Genomic DNA, 22,182 nt, shown 5'->3' on the forward strand with positions numbered 1-22,182 from the left:
ATAGAGGAGTGTCTCGTCACCTCCTCATCCTGTTTGTAAACATACTGGGGTTGAAACTGCAGGAAGTGCGCTAGGCTTAATCTGATTTGATTCACGAATTTAAGTTGTCGTTTGGGGAAGTATTTAAAATAGCTCCCATATAAAAATATACTTCAAAATTAATGAGAATTTCTGAAATGCCAACAGGACTGACAACACTGAGACAGGGTAAAAACCGACATCAAGTCAGAGGGATAGGTTCAGCCATGGTTACAAAATGCACAGATCAAGTAGGATGCAGAGGAAGAGAGATTACACCACACATTCGGACCACAAAATCCTACCATTTGGATTGGTGATAGCTAAAATCTATTGTATTGCAATTTAAACAGAAATGATGATAACACTACAGGGACATTAAAGATCTTCAGAGCATAATTGTTTTGTATGCATTTTGTTGGGCTATATGAATTTGCTCAAAATCACAGCAGTGTAAAAGCAGGTACACATATTAGCTGGCCATATGACAGCTTTCAGCGCTATCAAGCCTTTCTTAAAGGCTAGGTGAAAACAAGGAAGAGTGACCATTTGTCCACTAGTGATGAAGTTTTTGATTAAGATTTTCACTAATTTAAAGAATTACTATAACTTAAATGCCTAAATATTGTCTTGAATTTGCTAAAATTATTTTTTTGGCATTCAAGTTTACATGTCCATTTTTACTTTGAAGATGACAAGCCATAAACTGCAGTCTAAGGTAAAGTTCTTCAAATACTTTAAGGACAGGCAACGTCACAATTCCTGCAGGAAATTTAAATACTAAATGTATCGAAAATGTTTTCATCCAGTTAGCGAAGTGTTTAAAAGTTGATCTGATTGGTCATTTATTTAAATTTTATTTTGCCTTCATTACTATAACGGGATTTAGAAATGCTGAAGGACATTTCAAGGAGACATTGCCAATCCCTTCAGGTAGGTATGAGTAATACCGAAGTACATAACTTTTGTGAAAGAAAAGATGAATTTGAGTAACAAGGGAAACTCATAAGAGTTACATTTAAAATAAACGAAATAAGACTTAATTGCACAAGTCAGATAAAATACAATGCACAGATATGCCTAAATTGAAAACAGAAAAAGAAGTATTACCAAGAATGATTTATAAATAAGATTAAGAAAAGAAACATAAAACAGCATTTCTCTGCTTCCTGAAGAAGTAGAATGAAGAATGGATTTGGTCAAGAGAAGAGAGCCACAATGAAGTAAAGAAATAAAATGAACTGGATTATTTTAAAGATAAATTGGAGAACTGCTTGCTCAAAGGGCTTTCCATAGGAAATGAAGGGGCTGTAAGGTCAGGTCTCATGTAGAAATAAGAGTAGGCCAGATATGTAATGTAGCCAGTTTTTCATGTTCCAGCATTAAGTATTAAACTTTCTCAAACAGAAATTATTGTCCTCCCCTTTCCACCCAAGTGGTGCTAACCCCAAAAGGGGTGAGGAGAGGGAGAATGTCATAGGGAATCATATCCATTCATTTGAAAATAGTATATCCTCTCATTGGCACTAAAACATTGAGTTTATTAGAAAAATATATAGATACCATTAGTTTTCACAGGCTGATAATGCCAAGAAACACCACAACTTGACACCTCAAGTTAAATGTTTTCCATGCCAAATGAATTTTGGCAAAGAATGTTTAAGAAATAATGGGGAAAAATCTTAAAAATTCATCATCAAGATGGCCACCAATCTACTGTCAACATCAACAACAAAATGCACTTCTAAATGAAGCAAAGGCAGGTCCTGAGACTGATAACCAGGCCTTCCCTTTGGTAACATCAAAACTAACATAAAATAGAGTTGAACAACTAACAGTCAGGATAGGAATAAGTACCTCTGAAGACAGTATGAGAAAGAAAACAATGCCACTTGCTGGACTATGAAAAAGCACCCAGGGTCTCATAACTGACTGCTTTGAAAAACCACCAGTGGATTTAACAAGCTGTGAAAAGGAACAGAAAATTAGGTGCTGATCCTCAGAGGCACAGGCCAACACAGTAAACATGTGCTGGTGTTAGCATTATGTATTAGAATTAGGCCTGCCACTATTTAAATTTTCATAAAAACACTGAAGAGCATTTTATAAATTACAGGATTAAATAACCTATAGGAAAAAATGAATGGGGCCTGAAGGCAAGGCCAACTCTAAAGAACTGGGACAGCCAAGAGCTTAAAAAACTAAAATTCAACGCAATGGACTATGTCACTCACAGCTTGGGCAACTGATGGACCCTGAATTTCCAGGTGCTTTAAATCAGGATATTGTTGCAGATCAGGGGTTAGTTTTGGTTGCTGAGTCATAGAAGAAAGATGAAACCAGATAAAGAAGTCTCACGCAACAGTGTGGAAGAAAGGCAGAGTTAGGGCAACATTTATATAAGATCATATGACTCCCCTGATAATTATTCCAGGTCATGAATACTATCCACGATAAATTCAGAGTTCAGGGTTAGGCAGCAGATTGTGAGGATTAACGAAAATGAAAATATTAGGTTTGAATTTCACATCAGAAAAACACAGGCCATAATTACATTAAATGTTGGCAAATGTAAAACAGGTGTTAAAACCCATTCTCCTGAATTCCATAATTTTGGAGTTTATAGAATTCAATGTTGTCAACTTCAAGAGGCAGGGTGATTTTATAAATATGTTCCTCTCCGTATGCTAAGAAATGACAACATAAGTAAAAGCTCATTACTTAATGCTGTTTATGGAAGTAAGCCATCATAAAAAATGTGTACTTCTGAAATGTGCAAATTGTTAAATGGGTCTTTTGGGATTTTTCTTCAGGATATGAAAAAGGAGAAGCAGAGCTGATCTTCCACTTGTAGATAAGTATACGCGTACGTCCAGGAACAGCTTTCAGGATTACCAAAGTAATTAGGGAAAAACTGAAAATCATCAGATACAGTACTTTTTGTTCTTTTTAAAGTCCAAATTATAAATACTGGAAAAAGAGTTTCAGAAGGTGATTTTTTGAGGTAATCTGAGTCCCAGCAATCACCAAGCTTCTCCATCCCTGAATGTAAAAGAGTATTGAAAAAGAGGGACCAAAGTAAGCCCCGGAAACTGGGCAGTAAGCGAAATCCTGAAATCCAGGGCTGGTCCAGGGTGAGAGCCTTCTTGAGGATTCCGTGTTCTCTTCTTGCAGCACGTCTTTCAGGAACTCAGATTGCCAGTCAGTGCAGCAAAAGGAGGATGCGCATCCAGCTGTTGCGTTTCTGAATTGCTGTTGTCTTTACTTCGGGGATACCAGTAGTTGATGTCTTCTCATTTTCGCCGAGATTTCCTCCAATCTCAGAAGGCAGCGACTCCGATTTCTGGCCACTCCCTTCTCCAAGAACCTACCTATGCAGCACTCACAGCCCCTGCCAGCTCTGGAAACTGCAGAGATCCTGACAGCCCGGGATGGGGATCGAATCCTCCCATTGCAGTGCAATTAAGCGGAACCACGACCACCGCACAGATCGGCTGACAACACACATTTCTCAAAAAACCAGCAACACAAATTTTGACAAGCCTCGTCCAGTCAACAGGCTTTCCTTTGGATAGTGTTTTATTTATTCTGCTCCGAGGGAATAGAATCAGCCGCTTAGCCACCCAAAAGAAGGGAGACGGATGTTTCTCCTCTTCTGCGTAATAAAAAAAGAAAGTGGATCTACAAGTAATAGTTGCGGGGGAAATGGGCCTGTATGGGGACGATCCCGCTACGAAGGCACCTTCAAACTGGGTCGCACGCCAAGAGTACGCACAACATCAAGTTATTTATACAAAGAGCCCTCAGGACCCCCATTTTTGCGGTCCCCACACCACACCAGTGGGATTCCCCCGGCAGTTCTGCAGCAACAGCTAGTTGCACAAAGCTCTGGGAACAGGAAAAGAAGAGGGCTCCTCGCATCCTCTCCTGCCAGCCGAGCACGCAGCCCTCCCTCCGCCCCGGCTCCGGGCCCTCGCCCCTTGACAGCCCCAGGGACCCCGCATCCCGGGCGCCGCGCCGCCCGGCGGCCCCGACCCGGCTTCCCGCGGCCTCCCTGCGCCCCCGAGGGCGGAGACGGCCCGGGCAGGGGGAGGGGCGGCCCCGGCCCGCAGGTCCCCCGGGCGGCCGCACGCCCCCTCCCGGCCCCGGAGCTTTCCCGCCTTCCCCATTTGAACAGCTCCCGCCCTCCTTCCTCCTCCGGCCCGCTCCAGCCTCTGCCCGCGGGCGGACTGCGGCCGCTACTCCAGTCCCCGGCTCGGCCCCCGGGCTAGGCCGCGACGGGCCTGGGGCGCCCCCGGGGCGGTGTCGCGGGCCCCCGGCGGCGGGTGGTGGCGGGGCGGGGCCGCTGCCGCCTCGGGGAGGGGGCCCAGGCCGGCCTCGTGGGGGCTCCGCTCGCCGCTACCTTCACTCGGCTCGTCCGGATCCCGCCTCAGCGCCGCCGACCGCCGCCATCTTGGAGGAGAGAAAAGCGCGAGCGGCCAGGCAGCCTCAGTCGAGCCCAGAGCGCAGACTCCGGCTCGCGGAGGGGACTCCCGCCCGCGAGGAGCGCCGAGCGCATCGAATGAAACCGGGACCTGGCTAAGCTCGGGAACCAGTGTTCATTGAGAGGTTGCTCTGTGCCAGGCTTGGGCTAGAAGCTTTACGAACGTTATATCATTTAATCCTCGCTGCATCCCTGTGACTCAGGTTTTGTCACAGTTTACAGGTGAGAAACAGGCTCAGAGAGGTGAAGTTACTTGCCCAGCCTTACACAGGTAGTTAGAGTGGGAGGCGGGATACCATACCAAATCTTCTAATTCTTAATGCAGTGCTCTTTCCAACAGACTATGCTCTTTCCTTCAAGATATTTTTATACAATAATTCCTGTCTTTGCAAAACCTAGATCATGCAGATTAATAGCGGTGGTGCTTATTTGGAATTTAGCATTTACATTTGGGTGTTTGGCATATTTCGGATGTGGAAGAACATATGTTTATAACAAGGCACTGTAAAATAATTCGCATGACGAATCATCAGCGTTTCTCCCAATAAACTACTTGACTTAAAAGTTAGAAACAGTCTTCAGAGAAATGAAGAGATGCCACACACAGGAGAGAGAGAGGTTTTTCCGATTTGCTCTGGAGAACTAGGATCAATGGGTAGAAATTACAGTGTGCAGATCTTGGTTCAATATGAAGACGAACTTACTTTTCTAGAGCAATGCAATGGTATTTGGCTACCTTGTAAGGTAGTGAGCTCCCTGTCACCAGAGGAATCCAAGCAGAAACTAGTATCCTCATTACTGTAGAGGGAAGAGGTTAGAGATATAGATTGGCTTCTAGATTTGTAAACCCCACGAAACTCTAGGAAAAATTGTGTGTTTGTGCACATGTGTATTTTTCTAGGGTTTAGATCCCAACGAAGATTAGGAACTCCTGTCCTAGCAGGCTTTCCATTCCAGAATTGGACAGGTGCTTGAAGGTGATGTAGTTCATGTAGTCAACTTGATGGACTTAGAAATTGAGTCCACGAGAAGCAAGATGGTTTGCCTCAGACCACACTGCCAATTAGTGATCAGATAGGGATTAGAAGCCAGATTATTGGACTCTTGGTTCAGTGCTCTTTACACCATATCATACCCTCTCTCCTGCACTGTGTAGAATATCAGATTCTGTTTGATCACTGCTTTTACAACTGTGAGATGCTGAGATGTTAAAACACCTGAGACGAAGTTGTTGAATTTATTTCCAAAATGTAAATGCAATAATAAATAAAACTAGGATCATTGCCTCCTTCTTCTCAACCCCCATCCTCCTTACCAAAAAGATGGCAATGAGTTTCATCAAAAAGTGTGGGATTGCACTTCTGGACACCTTGCCTGTGAGGTATTTAAGAGCCTTAAGAATGCATTTCCCTCTTGTTCTTCAGTATTGCTGAGGATGTTTTCATTTGTAAGTGACAGAAACCCAATTCAAAATAGTTCATCGGAAAAGGAAAATTTATTGGTTGACATTATTGACGTGTCCAGCACCTTCAGGTGTGGCTGGATCCCGCGGGGTGGGGTGGGGGGAACTGAGTTTCTTGACATCTCTCTATGGTGCTTTACTCTGAGTTGGCTTTATTCTCAGGCTCCAGGTGGTAACTCCAGTCTTTATCATCTTTACTGCTAGCGGTGTCCCTGGAGAGGAAGTTATTTTTTTCTTTCGGCAGATTTTTATTGCCTGAGTTGGATCTGCATCCAAACAGAAAGCAATCAGTATGAGCAAAGGTGTGGGGTATGCTGATTGGCTAAATCAGGTCACATGCTCACCCCCGAAAGTAGGGCAAACTCAAAGAAAATCAGGGTTTTTTGTCAGATGGGTACACGGTTGCTAGGTAGGCAAAAACAGTGGCTGTCCACTTAGCTGTACCACTAGCCTGGACCTGAATGCCTTGTGAGTCTCATTTGTCCCATTCCTTCTTGTATCCCACCTGAGCATGAGCATGTCAAGTTATTGCTCACCTTAACCTCCTGTAGACCCAGAATTGGCTCGCTCCTCAGTCTGCTGTCTCTATTAACTTGCTCCCAGTCTTGTGTCACTGCTCATGCATTCATTCATTCATTTAACAAATATTCACTGAAAACACACCATGCGTCAGGTACCGTCCTAGATGTTGGGCACAGAAAAGTGAACAAAATTGAGAGTCTTTGAGTCCCTGGAGCTTGCATTGTAAAGTTGGGTTGGGGGCAGAAAATAAATAAATAGATCCCCTATTGGGTTATGATCAAAGGAAGAGAAGAATGCTAGGTAGGATAAGAGATACCAGAGGTAGGGGGCGCGAAAGACTGTTATTTAAAGGAGTGATCAGGGGAGACTTCTCTGATGAGATGTATACTGGAGGCTCGCTCAGCCAGAAGTGAGTTGGTGGTGGAAGCCAGGAGGTCGTATTTCCTAGAATGGATGCAAGGCCTTCCTCTGAGCCTCGATGGAAGAATATTCTCTAATGAATATACTATCGTGGTTCTTTTGTTTCTGAAACTTGGAAAGAGGGAAAGGGGGACCCACTTGGCAGCCTGAGACGGAGAGGGACTTGGTCACAGTGGGCTCTGTGGGTAAGAATGCCTTGTCCCGTGATGAGTTGAGGATGGCGTCTGAGATATGTGAAGACTGGGTGCTCTCTGGGGCTGGGACTGTTCTCTGGTCCACCTGACCCAAGTAAAACTGCCCCGAGCATGGCAGTGGCAGGTGGTGGCCCATTAAGTTGTGCTTGATTTGGACGTTTTCTTCTTCAGATCATTTTCCCGTGCTTTGCCGTTTCCAGCTGTGTTTTGAGCAGCTCCTTTGATCTAGGACTGATGGGCGAAGCAGTCAGGGATACACACATTAGTCAGGACCCTTTGGAGTGGGAGCGATGGGACCTAATTAAAACTACCATAAGAGACAAGAAGAAATTTATGGCTCATGTAAAAAAACACTAAAAGCCAGAGAGAAGCTGGCCCTCTAGACAACTGGGTCCAGGGATTCAAATCCCTCCCTCTTAGCTCTATTCTTCCAGGCTGGCAGTCCCCAGGGCCCTGGAATCACGGCCACAGGTAGCCCAGGCTTACATCCTTACAGTCTCCTGACCAGAGAGGAAAGAGAGCTTTCCCACACCAGCTCCGTGGGAAAAAAAATCCCAGGGAAAAACTCTGATTGGTTGGCTTGAGGTCATGTGATCATTTAATATTATGATGAACCATTTCTGGCAGAACCATAAAGTTGGAAAGGGGCAGGAGTCATTCCACAAGTGAACAGAGGACTCTATTCTGGGAAGACAAAAAATAAACCCTCTATAGTGAGGCAGTGATAATCTACTTCTGCTTTTGAAGAGCTTACTATCTTGTGTGTGTGTGTGTGTGTGTGTATGTGTGTGTTTTGTGGGAAATGTAAAACAAGTCCATAAATAACCATAATACAATTTAAAAAAAAAGATGTCCCACAGTAGATGACCTCATCTCTTATTGGACTATTAGAACAGCTTCCTAACTGATTCTTGTCCTCCAGGGCCCCCCCTCCACTTCCGAGTCCCTCACCCCCATAGCTATCAGGATAAAGCACAGCTAAGATGAGGTTATGCTCCAGCTAATGAAATTTTAACAGCTCCATGTTGCCTACACCATAAAGAGCAAACTCGTTACTGGGGAAGTCGAGAACTCTCTTAATCTGCTTCAAATTCCTCTCCAGCCTTGATTCTTACCATCCCTTGATTCCGGCCCCAGCCACACTGACCTTCCCACCGTTCCCTAGGCATGCAGTGCCCCATCATGCATCCATGCAATTGTGCACACATTTCCTTGTCTGTAGTGCGTCCCCCGTACTCCACCACTTTTGCCAACTCTGCATCCAGAAAGCTCCTATTTATTCTCCAAGATGTAGCTTGAATGCCCCCTCTCCAAGTCATCCTCTCGTGTTCTCACACACTTGATAACATGCTTCTATTACTGCACTTCTCACATTATGTTGCAATAATTCTTTTACATACCTTGTTTCCCTATTCCTCAAAGATAGGATCTAAGTCATCTTTGTCCTTCTGGGCACATGGTAGGTATTCAATGAATCCTTTTGATTAGATGGTGTTGAATGAAGAGTGGGACAAGCCATTTTTCTCGGGACTCAAGGAAACAGAGATTTAAACTGCTGGGGAGAATTTTAGAAGGTGTAGTGGGGATGGGTCTGGTTTCCCCAGTCCACCTCTCATCTTCTGTAGCAGACACTGCTGCCCAGACTTCAGGAGTGGGCATGTAACTCCAGCCATGGTAACCATAATACCTCTGTTTGAGCTTTCCTGGGGCTGATTTAAAACTTCACATGGAGGCAAGAGGACCTTTGTCTCTTTCATCCAAGCTGCGAGGGTATGAACCTCGGGCTGCCCACAGCCATGTCTCCTGCCCTGGGGAGGAGCTTGTCTGAGAAAACAGGCGAGACAACGAGAGAGGCTCGAAGATGCTCAGTGCCTGGATCGAGCTGTCCCCTGCCCCTTTCACGCTTTATCACGTGAGCCAAGCATCTCCCCTTCTCCTTCTGTGTAATCTGGCTGGTTGCTCCTCTCCTGTTTGGAATCCAGAGGAGGTATCTGGTCCCCAGGCTACAGAAAAGGGGAAGCCTTCGAGCTGGTCCTTGATGTGGGGTGGGGTGTGGTGGGATAGGGTGAGAGGGCATCCTGGTGGAAGAAACTAGGTAAAAGGAGGCAAGGAGGCTCAGGGCTCCTATATCCTCGGAATGACTAGCAGTGGCATGTCCTGGCCTGTGGAGTCAGTTCCTGGGAGTGCTGGGGGAGGTAGGGGCCATACGGGGTGTTTGTACTTAGTCTGGAAGGGCGAGGGCCAGTACCTGCCTCTCTCCCACTGTGCATTTCTAGCCCATGGCGGTGACTCTATTTCTTCTTTCTTTTTTTTTCAAGGGAAAATATTTAAAAATTATAAGATATTTCAAAGTACAAATATCCATGTACCCACCTCCCAGACTAAACAAATGTTAACATTATTCTACTTATGGCTTCAGTTTTAAAATTCTATTTTATTTCTAATTTCTTTTTTTTAGGAAAGAAAACATAAGAACAAAGTTTAAGCCCCATCCCTATCCCCAATGACCCAATAGGTCATTCCCTTCCCTCTCTTTTCAGAGGGATTGAAACTGGCGTGTGTCCTTCTTGTCTGTGCTCTGATCACATACAGTCATGCCCCGCATAACAACTTTTTGGTGAATGACGGACTGCGTATATGACAGTGGTCCCATTAGCACCGTAGAGCGTTAGGTATGTAGCAGGCTATACCACCTAGGTTTGTGTAAGTACACTCTATGATGTTCGCACAATGATGTAATCGCCTAATGACGCATTTATCAGAATGTATCCCTGTTGTTAAGCCATGCACAACTGTATATGCATGAGAGGCAGAGTAGCCTAATGGTTAAGGGCATTAACTCAGGAGCCGGACTTCCTAGGTTAAAGTCTAACTCTGTTACTTTCCAGCTGTGTGACCTTGAGCAAGTTACTAGACGTCTCTGGGCCCTAATGCCTCTCTTCTCAAAATGGAAATAAGGTAAGCAAAGCGCTTATTAGACACAGCAGTGGCAAATACCTGGAAGGTGCTATATATGTTAACTATTATTGTCCGTGAATAACATATGCTGTTATGTTGTATTACTCTGTACTGGCACTGTTTTACAGAGCTACGTAAGCGGTATAGAACTGTATGCATCCTTTGGTAACAACTTGGTTTTTCAATCAAAATTACATTTTTGGGAGACTTTGGTTCTGGCCAAGTTGGAATAACAGGGACCGATTTCTCTTGCTGCCAGAAACAAAATCCAGACAAAATATATGAAACAAGGATTTTCAGACTGTGGACATCAGGCAGCACAGGGCAGTGGTCTCTGAGATAGGGGCGGCAGACAAGGTGAGCCCCACGATTGCCTCGGTTTACTCCCTGGAGTGTGGGGAAGGGTAACTCAGGTGGAGCCCGGTGGTCTCCCTGAGCTGAGGAGCTGGAGCTGGGAGTGTGGGGAGGTCAAGAGGCTGGAATTCTCAGGCAGTGTATGGAAGAGGAGAGTGCTGCCCAGAGGGAGCCCCGGAGCTCTACGGAGAGGCCCCCTGGAGTCTTCAGCTGAGGACTGATAGGCGCGTGTCTGCAAAGAAACTACCTAAAGCTGGGGAAAGAACTGCTCAAAAGGATCAGAGAGAACAATTCCTGTAGCAGGGCTGCGAATAGTCAGGTTTCTGTCAGCCAGAATGGAAAAACTTCGTAATTCTTGCGATATCTGGTAGAGCACTCAGTAGAGGGGGACATTAGCCCCAGAATAAAGGCTGCTCTGATCCCACCTAACAAAGCTTAAACACAAGTCTTGAAAGGATCAGACTATTTCCAAGGAACTTAATTGTATCACAGAGCAAAGTGCAAGACTATCTATAGGAATACAAAATATCCAGTGCCTTCCACTGTAAAATTCACAGTATCTGGCATTCACAGTATCTTCACATACCTTCACCAGGCATGCAAAGAAGCAAGAAAATATGACCCATAATGAGGAGAAAAATCAACCAATATAAACAGTTCCAGAAAAGACCCAGGTGATAGAATTAGTAGACAAGGACATTAAATACAGTAATTATAACTATATTCCATATGTACAAGAAGGTAGAGGAAAGATTAAGCATGCTAAGCAGAGGCATGAAAGATGTAAAAGGGACTCAAGAAGTCATCTGGTTCTGGGAAGATGGAGTAGATAGACTTTTCCCTATTCCTCCCACTAAGTACAACTAAAAACTCTGGATATTACATAAAAAAGAAATGTAAGAAGACATTGAAGGGTGGAGAGAAGGCAGACCTCAGGACCCAAAGAATGTATCCTTCCCTTCTATTACACCATTCATAAAAATCAATTCAAAATGGACTAAAGACTTGAATGTAAGACTTGAAACCATAAAACTTCTAGAAGAAAACATAGGTGGTAAGCTCTTTGACATTGGTCTTGGCAATGACATTTTTGGATATGACAGCGAAGGCACAGGCAACAAAGGCAAAAATAAACAAGTGGACTACATTAAACCAAAAAGCTTCTGTACAGCAAAGGAAACTGTCAACAAAATGAAAAGGCAACCTACAGAATGGAAGAAAATATTTGCAAACTATATATCTGATAAGAGGTTAATATCCAAAATATATTGAGAAGTCATACAACTCAACAGCAAAAAAACCAAATAACCTGATTAAAAAATGGGCAAAGGACCTCAATAGACATTTTTCCAAAAAGACATGCAAATGGCCAACAAGTACTTGAAAAGATGCTCAACATCACTAATCATCAGGGAAATGCAAATCAAAACTACAGTGAAATATCACCTTCACACCTGTTAGAATGGCTATTATAAAAAAAGTCAAAAGATAACAAGTGTTGATGAGGATGTGGAGGAAAGGGAACTCTTGTGTACTGTTAGTGGGAATGGAAATTGGGCAGCCGTTATGGAAAACAGTATGGAGGTTCCTCAGAAAATTAAAAATAGAACTATTATGTGATCCAGCAATCCCACTTCTGGGTATATATCCAAGGGAAATAAAAGCACTATCTTGGAGCGGTATCTGCATTTCCATGTTATTTTCAGCATTATTCGTAATAGCCAAGATATGGAAACAACCTAAGTGTCTGTTGACAGATGAATGGGTAAAGAAAATATGGTATATATACAATGGACTATCACTGAACCATAAAAAAGAAGGAAATCCTGCCATTTGTGACAACATGGATGAACCTAGAGGTCATTATGCTAAGTGAAATAAGCCAGACACAGAAAGACAAATATTGCACAATCTCACTTATATGTAGAATCTAAAAAAAAAAGCCCACAAAAACAAACAAAAAACTCGAACTTATGGTAACAGAGAGTAGAATGGTTACCAGAGGCTGGGGGGTAAGGAGAAAGGGAAGATATTGCTCAAAGGGTACAAACTTTCAGTTATAAGATGAATAGGTTCTGGAGACCTAATGTACAACATGGTGACTATGGTTAATAATAATGTATATTTGAAATTTGCCCAGAGATGGTAGGTCTCAAGTATACTCACAACACACACACACATAACTATGGGAGGTGATGGATATGTTAATTAGTTTGATCATTTTACAATGTATATATATATCAAAACATCATGTTGTACACCTGAAATATATATAATTTTTTATGTGTCAAAAAAAGGAGTCATAAACCTAAAGTTGTGTATAGAGTTGTTAATAGTATTCCTGTATTATTATTTTGGTGTCTGTAGTGATATCCCCTGTTCTATTCCTGATAATGGTGATTTGTGTTCTGTCTCTGTCAGTTTATTGATCTTTGTTTCATTGATTTTCTCTATTGTTTTCCTGTTTTCAATTTCACTGATTTCTGCTCTTTATTATTTTCTTCTTTCTGCTTGCTTTGGTTTTAATTTTCTCTTCTTTTCTAGGATCTTAAGGTGGAAGCCTCAGTTACTGATTTGAGACATTTCTCTTTTTTAATGTATGCGTCTAGTACTATAAATTCCCCTCTTAACCCTGCTTTCACTGTGTCCCAGGAATTTTGATATGTTGTATTTTCGTTAAGTTCAGGATATTTGTTTATTTCTTCGAAACTTCCTCTTTTAATCAAGGATTATTTAGAAGTGTGTTGCTTAGTTTTCAAGTGTGTGGAGATTTTTCTATCTTTCTGTTATTGATTTCTAATTTGATTCCATGTGGTCTGTGAGCACACTATGTATTATTTCATTATCTCGATTGTGGTGATTGTTTCATTGGTGTTTACATATGTCAAAACTCCATCAACTATCATACTTTAAATATGTTCAGTTTAATATGTGTCAATTATACTTCGATAAAGTTGTCAAAAATAGAGACTCAAATCAAATTTCTGGAGATGAAATCTACAATGTCTGAGATGAAAAATGTACTAGATGGGATTAATGGCCAATTAGACACTGAAGAAGAAAAGATCAATGAACTTCGAGATGTATCAATAGAAACTATCCAAAATGAAAAGAAGAGAAAAAAGACACTACCCCACTCCCCGCCCCATGAAGAGTATCAGTAAACTGTGGGAAAACTGTAAGCTTAATATAAGTGTAATTTGAGTCTCTGAAAGAGGAGAGAGTGTGGATACAAAAAAAATTTTGAAGAAATGATACAAAAATTTCCAAATTTTCCAAACTCACAAACGTAAAGAAAACTACACCAAGGCACATCCTAATCTAATTCCTTAAAATCAGTAATAGGAAGTCTTAAAAGCATCCATAGATGAAGAAGACATATGTGCAAGAAAGACTTAATGTTGCAGACCTAAGACTACCATCCTTAGAAAAGGTTGTGCAAGTTTGGCCTTTGGCTGGTGCCTGGGAAATTGGATTTTGGGGAGATTCCGTCCCTTCCCTAGCTGATAAGAGTGGCTCACGGCGCCTGCTCTGTTTGTGCAAACAATGTGGTTTATGCTGAGCAACTGCTTTGCTTTCAGAAGTCTGAAATTTTAGTACATGCTAGGCAGAGTTGGCATGACCAACCTCCAATAAAAACTTTGGATATCCAATGGGCTTCCCTGGGCAGGAGCTTCACAGATGTGTTGCTTCATTTTTATTGCAGAGGGAGTGTGTACTCTGTGTGACTACTCATGGGAGAGAGAGAGCATAAGGAAGTCTGCACATGGGTTCCTCCAGATTCCTCCTGTGTTTTTTCCCTTTATATATTCTTACTATGTATCCTTACTGTGTATCTTTACTATATTGTATCCTCACTGTGTATCTTTACTATATTGTATCCTTACTGTGTATCTTTACTATGTTGCTACAATAAATCTTAGCCATGAGAACAGCTATATGGTGAATGCTATGAGTCCTTCTAATGAATCTCTGAATGTGTGGGTGATCTTGGGGACCCCAATACACACATTACACAAAAAGGAGCATAGATATGAATGACATCAGACTTCTTGTTGGAAACAATGCAAACCAGAAGACAGTGGAGCAACATCTTTAATGTACTGAAAAAAAAGTCAACCTGCGATTCTGTACCCAGTAATAATATCTTTCAAATAAAGATATAACTGATGTAAAGAAGTAAAAATGAAATAAAGACTTTCTCAGACCTACAGAAGCTAAAAGATTTCATGACCAGCAGACCTGCGCAAGAATGTTGAAGAAACTCCTTGATCTGGAAGGAATATGATCCCAGATGGAAATCTGGATCCACATAAAGGAGTGAATAGCGTTGTAAGTGGTAACCATGTGTGTAAATATGAGAGCCTTTTTTCTTTTAAATATCTTTAAATGATAACTGACTTTTTAAAGCAAAAATAGATACAATGAATTGTGTGGTTTTTTGGAACATATGTAGAATAAAATGTATGACAACAATATCACAAAGACCAGGAGAGGTAAAAAAAAAGGAAGTATAATGTTGAAAGGTCCTTAAATTATACATGAAATGGTATAATATCACTTGAAGATAGACTGGGATAAGTTAAAGATGTATAGTACAAATCCTGAAGCAATCATGGAAACAACTCAACAAAGAGTTATAGCTAATAAGCCAAAAAAAGAGATAAAAGGAAACCATAAAAATTTTAGTTAATCTAAAAGAAGGCAGAGTAGAGGGAAAGAGGAAGAAAGTAAAGATGACAGAAACAAAACAAGTGGCAAGATGGCAGATTGAAACCAACCATATCAATAAGTACATTAAATGGAAAAGGCCTAAACACCACAAATAAAAGACAGAAATTATCGGATTGGGAAAAAACTCCCAACTGTATGCTGCCTACAAGAACCCCACCCTAAATATAAAGGACAAATAAGCTAAAAGAGTAAATAAATCAATGGAGGAGAAGAGACAGCTATGCATTGAGAAGAATCCCAAATAGTATATGCAGACACGAGCTTAATTTCCACCTCTCCATTTGAAGAGGGGCTAGAGTTAGCAATTCACTTCCACAGAATATAGTATGGAAAGAGAAGAGGGTAGTTTTAGAGTGTAGAATCCTGAGCAACCATGTGACGTCACGTGGACGTCAGCCACATGTGACATTATAGGACAGGAAGGACACCTGTGTGGTGTTCTTCCCCCAGACCCAACCCCCCAGCAGAATCATGAGAAAATGCATCAACACACCCAAACGGAGGGACATTCTACAAAATGCCTGAGCATGACTCTTTGAGCTGTCCAGGTCATTGTCACAGACCAGAAGAGACTAACATGACTAAGTGCACAGTGGCATTCTGAAGTGGGTCCCAGACCAGAAAAAAGATGTTAATAGAAAAGGTAGTGAAATCCAAAGTCTAGAGTTTAGTGAATAGGAATGTTCCAATGTTGGTTTCTGTGGTTTCTGAGATTTGACAAATATACAATGGTAATGTGAGATGAAAAACATGAGGGGGAACTGAAGCTGTGTGAGTGTATATGAGAACTTTCTGTACCATCTTTGTAAATCTAAAATTATTCAAATAAAAGGTTTAGTTTAAAAATGTCATTCTTGGAGAGGATCAATAAAATTGATAAATCTCTAGTCGGACTGATCAGGAAGAAAGGAGAAGCCATTAAATACCAACATCAGAAATCAGGCTATAAAGTACACACACACTCACACACAATTTTGGCTTTGCCATCTGTCTATGTTGACATATGTACATCCAGGTAATTTATTTTCACAGCTACATAGTATTCCATTGTGGCAAAGCACCAAATTTTATTTATTCATTTTAATCACTATGGGCATTTAAATTGTATCCATTTTTAAAATTGTTATAAGCAGTAGCACACAATCTTCTTCAAGTCCTCTGAGCAGTTGTGTGAGAATTTCCTGGAGAAGACTCCTAGGAGTGGAAACGCTGTATCCTAGGGCATATCTTGACCTTTACTGGATATTGCCAAGTTGCTTTCCAAAGCGGTTGAATGGACTTCTGTATTTTTTCTACCCTTGGCTTCCTAAGTTCTGTTCTGTCTCTGATTTGGGGGCTTCCATCTTTCTCCCTCCTCTCCATACCTCCTACCTATGAGATGACTAATTAAAGTTGATCCTAGGTGATGAAAACAATGCTGCCTCTTTCACCCAGACCTCCTGAAATAACAATAACCTCTTGAATTTTACTCTTTCAAAATATTCTCAAAGCTGCAATCTCCTTTTAAAGTTCAGCATAAGAGAAATCAACGTGGTGTACATATTTGGCAATTTTCCATACTACCCAGCAAACTAAAGTACACGTTCATGGATAGCAATTCATTGGCTTAGTAGTTTCAGGTACACATTTTATTCTCAAAAGATCTTTTGGTACCTGGCTGGTCTTGTCCTATCAGTTTTTCAGACGAGGAGAGTGACATTCAGAAAGGTTAAGTGATATATCCAAGGTCACACAGTAGTAAATTGATGGCACTATAAATTTTGGGTTTTCTTACCAAAGATGCATAATGTGAATCTAATTATGGGGAAACATCAGAGAAACCCAAAATGAAGGACGTTCTACAATATGACTGGCCTGTACTTTTAAAAAATGTCAATGCCAGGGGATATATGGGAAATGTCTATATTTCCCTCTCAATTTTGTTATGAACCTAAAACTTCTGTAAAAGTCTTAAAAAAATGTCATGAGGCATGCACGTACATGCATGCATGTGTACACACACACACACACACAGAAGACTGAGGAACTGTTGGCATATTAACAGAGACTAAAAAGACAATAGTTGAATGAAATGCATGATCCTGGATTTTGTTTTGTAGAGACGACATTATTGGGACAATTGGTGAAATCTAAATGAGGTTCATGAGGGAGATAATAGTATTGTATTTATTTTAATTGCCTGATTTTGATAATTGGACTGTGGTGATGTAAGAGAATGTCCTTGATTTTAGGAAATGTGCAATGAAGAGTTGGGGGCAAAGGAGGGTCACATCTGTGGCTTATTCCAGATGGTTCAGAAGACAAGGCACACACACTCCTATACATCCAGTGAGAATAGAGAGGACAACGCACATGTGGTACATGTTCCTGTGTGGGGAATTTGAGTGAAGGGCACGCGAGAATTCTTTACACTAATCTTGCAACTTTTTTTCTAAATCTGAAACTATTTTAAAATATAGTTAGAAGAAAAAAAGCAAGAAAATGCTCATTTAGATCCATCCATCTCACATCTGTGTAGGGACCCTCTCCGGTCATTCATGCAGTGACTTTTTCTAAAGCCTGTGATGGCCCATGAGACAGGGAAATGCTGGGGGACTCTGGAGAGGAGTAAACTCCCACCTCACGCTTCTGGGGTTTGCAGAGTGGTGCACTAGGCAGAGACACACCCCTCTCCGCCCTGCACAGTGCGGCCTTTTTGAGTGCATAGTATGGGTGATTTCTTTGGAAGAGTTGATGCAGAAGCAGAAAAATGTGTCAACGTCAATACGTTTTCCTTAAAAAATAACTTACATATCAAACTGCCCTTTGTATAAAGCACTTACACATGAGTCATCTTATTTACTCCATAGAACTACCCTCTGAAGCAGACACTTATTTAATCTTATTAAGATACAATGTATTTATAGGAAACCAAACTGAAGCTCAGAAGGGTAAAGTAACTTGCCTCAAATCACTCTATAGGTAACGGTGCATCTAGATGCTGATTTCTGAGCCTCTAATAGTGATTATACAGTGATATATAGGAGGGTGGGGCTACAGGCTGGTGAGAAATTTCTAGGAAGCGGATGGCCAAATTGAACCCCCGGCTTTATGATGTGCAGCTGAGTGTGTCAGAGAGGTTCTGGGCTCTTTGAGGCTTTCCCTCACATATCCACTAGAGGGTGCTGCTGCCCCAGTTTAGAAGTACTTTCCCCTGAACATGACGCAGTCTGTACAGAAGTTGAAATATGATGATGTACACCTGAAATTTATACAATGTTATAAACCAATGTAACCTCAATAAAAAAAGAAGTACTTTCCCCTCCAACTTAAGTGTGATCAGAGGAAGGATTGCTATAAAAGCCAAAAAAGCTTAAGCTTCAAGGTCGCTCACCTGCACAGACCCCTTCTACTTTTGTATCCAATTTTGCATTCATAATTTTGTACTGTTTTTCCATAAGAGGGCTCTCATCAGGTCCCTAAAATCTGTATTCACCCCAGTTCATGCAAATACTGTAATAACTCAGGGTTGGGAGCCTGGGACACTTGATGCTCTTGAGCAGCACAGAAAGGAGATTCGCATGGTCTCAGTTTCTCAGTTTGAAGGTAGAGGGATGTTGGACTAGAATTCATCTCGAAGGCTCCTTCCAGCTGGATATTTACTCTAGATTCTCTTCCTGTCCTCTCTCCCCTTTTCCACTCTGCCACCTCTCATCTGATTTCTTTTTCTCTCTTTCTGTGCCCCCTCCAGCCCCTGCCTTAACGTGGCCACAGCCTCCTGGGTTCTGCTAGCACCCTGAGGGGGAGGCCTTGAGTCCTCAGGCGGGTGTGGTTTTGTGGGTTTTGAGGTCTGAGGAACCACGGATAATGCTGGGTGAATACAATGGGCAGGGGAGAGGGGAGGGTCAGCCGACCTCTTCTCCCCCTCAAGAACCGGGAGGGACTTGCTCCCTTCCCGCCTGACCCTCCTCTGCTGCCTCCATTAGCTCACTCCTCCTCCCACTCTGCAGCCCTGGTTTCCAGGGCCACCTCAACCAGGGAAGAGTCAAGGACTTACAGACTAGCCCTCTGGTCGCTTCGCGGACACCGTTTCTGATTTTCCTTCCACTGCTGATGGTTCTTTTGTAGTCTCCTTCCTGAGCTTGCCCCGTGCATTTTGGGGTTCTTTAGGGTTGCACCGTTCCTTTTCGCCCTCCTTGCTCTGCACAATCTCCATAGGTAACCTCATCCACTCTCTCGGTGTCAATCCTGGATATCGTGATGACTCGCAAATCGCTCTGCAGCCCATGGACTTCCTCTGAGCTCCAGACCCCTCTCTACCATTATATTCCACTGGTACCTCAAACTCAAGGCATCCAACATTTTTATCAGCTTTATCGAGATATAATTTATATACCATGTGACTGGCCATTTTGAGTGGGCAAGTCTAAGTTTTGACAAGTGCGTACAGTAGTGTAACCACAACCACGATCACTATATAGAGCATTTCTATCACGCCCCAAAATTTCCTTGTGCCTTCTTGCTTTCCAGATCTCTGGCCCCTGCAACCACTGATCTGCTTTCTGTCACTGTATTTTGCTTTTTCTAAAATTTCATATAAAAAGAATCCTACAGAAGGTAGTCTTTTGTGTCTGGCTCCTTCCACTTAGAATAATGTTTTCGACATTCACCCATGTTCTGTCATGCATCAGGAGTTCGTTCCTTGTTATTACTGAGTAGCATTATATTGTATGGATATACCACAATTTGTTTATCCACCTACCAGTCGATGAACAAGGTATCCAAAATTAATCTAAAAGTCGACAGACCTGCCTGGGTTTGAATTTAGACTCTGCTGCGTGTTGCCTGTGTGGTCCAGAGTGAACTGTGGAACTTCTCTAAGCCTCGCGGTTCTCAGCTGTACAATAGGGTCAGTAATACTTCCTTGTAAGGTTGTGGAGAGGATTAAATGAGCTCACCTATGGGAAGCACCTGGCTCTGTCTCTGGTACTCAGTAGCTGGTTGTCACATGGATGTGTTGGACCTTCTCAAGCAGGTGGGGGTGCAGTGTGTTACCTTGTCCCTCTAACAGCATGGCAGGCAAGTCCTGTAGCTCTTTGGTTATTTGCAGCTAAGAACCTCAATTCCATGTTCCACTTGGTGCTCTTCTCCTGTTCTCCAGTTCAGGCTTGACCTGTGGTCCCAGGGACCTGCACTGGGAGGGGGATGGAGAAGGTTGAGAGCAAAGGGGCCCCTGTGTGGGTTCCTCAGAGGGCCCTGCAGAGAGCTACCCACCATCCTGCCCTCTGACCTGGGACACAGCTCCAGTGGAAGCCCTCTGACCAGTCCTTGGCCCCAGGGCTGAGTGGAGCTCACAGCTTCTTGCTCCTCTGTGCTCTCTCTTCAGTTCTTTTCTTCCCTGTTCAATCAGACTTGCTGGGAAGGCTGGAAAGTCTGCCGCGTTAACACAGACTCAGTTTCCTTGTCTTTCAGGCAGCCTGGAGCAGATGCTGGGGTGCCCTGTCCACCTCCCTGGCCTTACTAAAGTGCTCACTGGCTGATTTCTGAGGCAGCCTTTGCATCCCTTTGCCCGAGAGCTTTCTCTGGTGGCCAAGGCCCCTTGGGTGGGAGTGGCAGCTGGAAGTGCAGAGATCACCACCCCAGCAGCAGCCCCCAACCGATGACTGAAGAGTGCTGGTGTGTAAATACCTGGTTCTCTTGCCCCTCCAGTGGGATGGCTCTGGGATTCCTGTTCTTCCCTGGCTCCCAGCATTCCCCAGCAGGAACCTCCCACTGCTCACAGCGTCACTTGCCCCATAGCCGTACCCTCCTCACTGCCTTCCCCTCTCCAGCTCTCTCTCAGTCCCCTCCTGGTGTGTCCTGGATCACCTCTCAAGTAAACCACTTGCCCTTGAGTCCTTGTCTCAAGTCTCCTTCTGGGGAACCCAAACTGAGACAGAGCCCTAAACTTTGTAAGTGGTTTTATTGCAGTTGACTGGGGTGGGGGACTGTGTAGCAGGAGAGGAAAAGTCACAGCCCTCTCCCCCTAATTCAAAGACCCCCCTTCTCTAATGAGTCCTTTGAATTCCTCTAGCTCTTCTGCTAATGGAGGCTGGAGGGGCTGGGTGGGATGGGTGATGACTGGGGGGCAGAGGGGCTTCTGTCGTCTCTTAGCTCATCCTCCAGGGCTATGTCTCAGCTCTCTTTAGAATATGAGAGCATTTGGTGCCCATATTTGGTGCCCTCAGTTTGGGGTTTATGCACAATTTGGGGACAATAGGAGAAAAAACCCATTCATTAGCACAATACACAGCACTTACGTATTAGTCTGCTTCGGCTGCTGTAACACGATACCGTAGACTGGGTAGCTTAAAAACAGATATTTATAGGGGCCAGCCTGGTGGCATAGCGGTTAAGTGTGCGCGCTCTGCTTTGGCAGCCCAGGGTTCACCAGTTCGGATCCTGGACCCAGACCTACACACCACTCATCAAGCCATGCTGAGGTGGCATCCCACATAGAGCAGCTAGAAGGATGTACAACTATGACATACAACTATCTACTGGGGCTTTGGGGAGAAAAAAGGAAAAAAGGAGGAAGATTGGCAACAGATGTTAGCTCAGGCCAATCTTCCTCAAAAAAAAAAAAAAAAACCTGGCATTTGGAAAGGCTGGAATTCCAAGATCAAGATGCCGCTGATTTGGTTCCTGGTGAGTGCTCTCTCCCTGGCTTGCCAATGGCTGCCTTCTTGCTGTGTCCTCACATGGCGGAGAGAGCTGTGGTGTCTCTTCCTTTTCTTATAAGATCACTAATCCCATCACGAGGGCCCCACCCTCATGACCTCATCTAAACCTAATTATCTCCCAAAGGCCTCACCTCCAAATACCATCACATTGGGGTTCAACATGTGAATTTTGGGGGCACACGATTCAGTCCATAGCAACTTATTAAAATGATGATTATTTACTTCTGTCCACTAAATCTGTTTCTTCTCTATTCCTTATCTTGGGAAAGACACTCACCCTTTTCATTCCTGATTCCCTCCTTCTCTCATGTCCAGTCAGGCTTCAAGTCTTATCAA

The 22,182-nt window shown here is 43.1% G+C and overlaps 1 protein-coding gene and 1 long non-coding RNA gene across 4 annotated transcripts in view; one reads left to right on the top strand and one right to left on the bottom strand.

Moving 5' to 3' along the window:
* The window catches only part of HMGXB4 (HMG-box containing 4), a 31,649-nt gene extending 27,144 nt beyond the window's left edge, over nt 1-4,505 (bottom strand). For 2 of the 3 annotated variants that reach the window (XM_014780704.2, XM_014780700.2), the window contains exon 1: nt 4,421-4,505. The gene's annotated coding sequence lies outside the window, so the exon portion shown is untranslated. The remainder of the gene's footprint in view (nt 1-4,420) is intronic. The other variant, XM_004418080.3, reaches the window with a different exon arrangement.
* Nucleotides 4,436-22,182, top strand: part of LOC147913737 (uncharacterized) — a 42,495-nt gene continuing 24,748 nt past the window's right edge. The window contains exons 1-2 of the long non-coding RNA XR_015556362.1: nt 4,436-4,723; nt 9,988-10,057. This is a non-coding gene — a long non-coding RNA (uncharacterized LOC147913737). The remainder of the gene's footprint in view (nt 4,724-9,987; nt 10,058-22,182) is intronic.

Source organism: Ceratotherium simum, chromosome 25 (assembly GCF_057802395.1).
Source record: "Ceratotherium simum simum isolate JZ-2026a chromosome 25, ASM5780239v1, whole genome shotgun sequence".
NCBI lineage: Eukaryota > Metazoa > Chordata > Mammalia > Perissodactyla > Rhinocerotidae > Ceratotherium > Ceratotherium simum.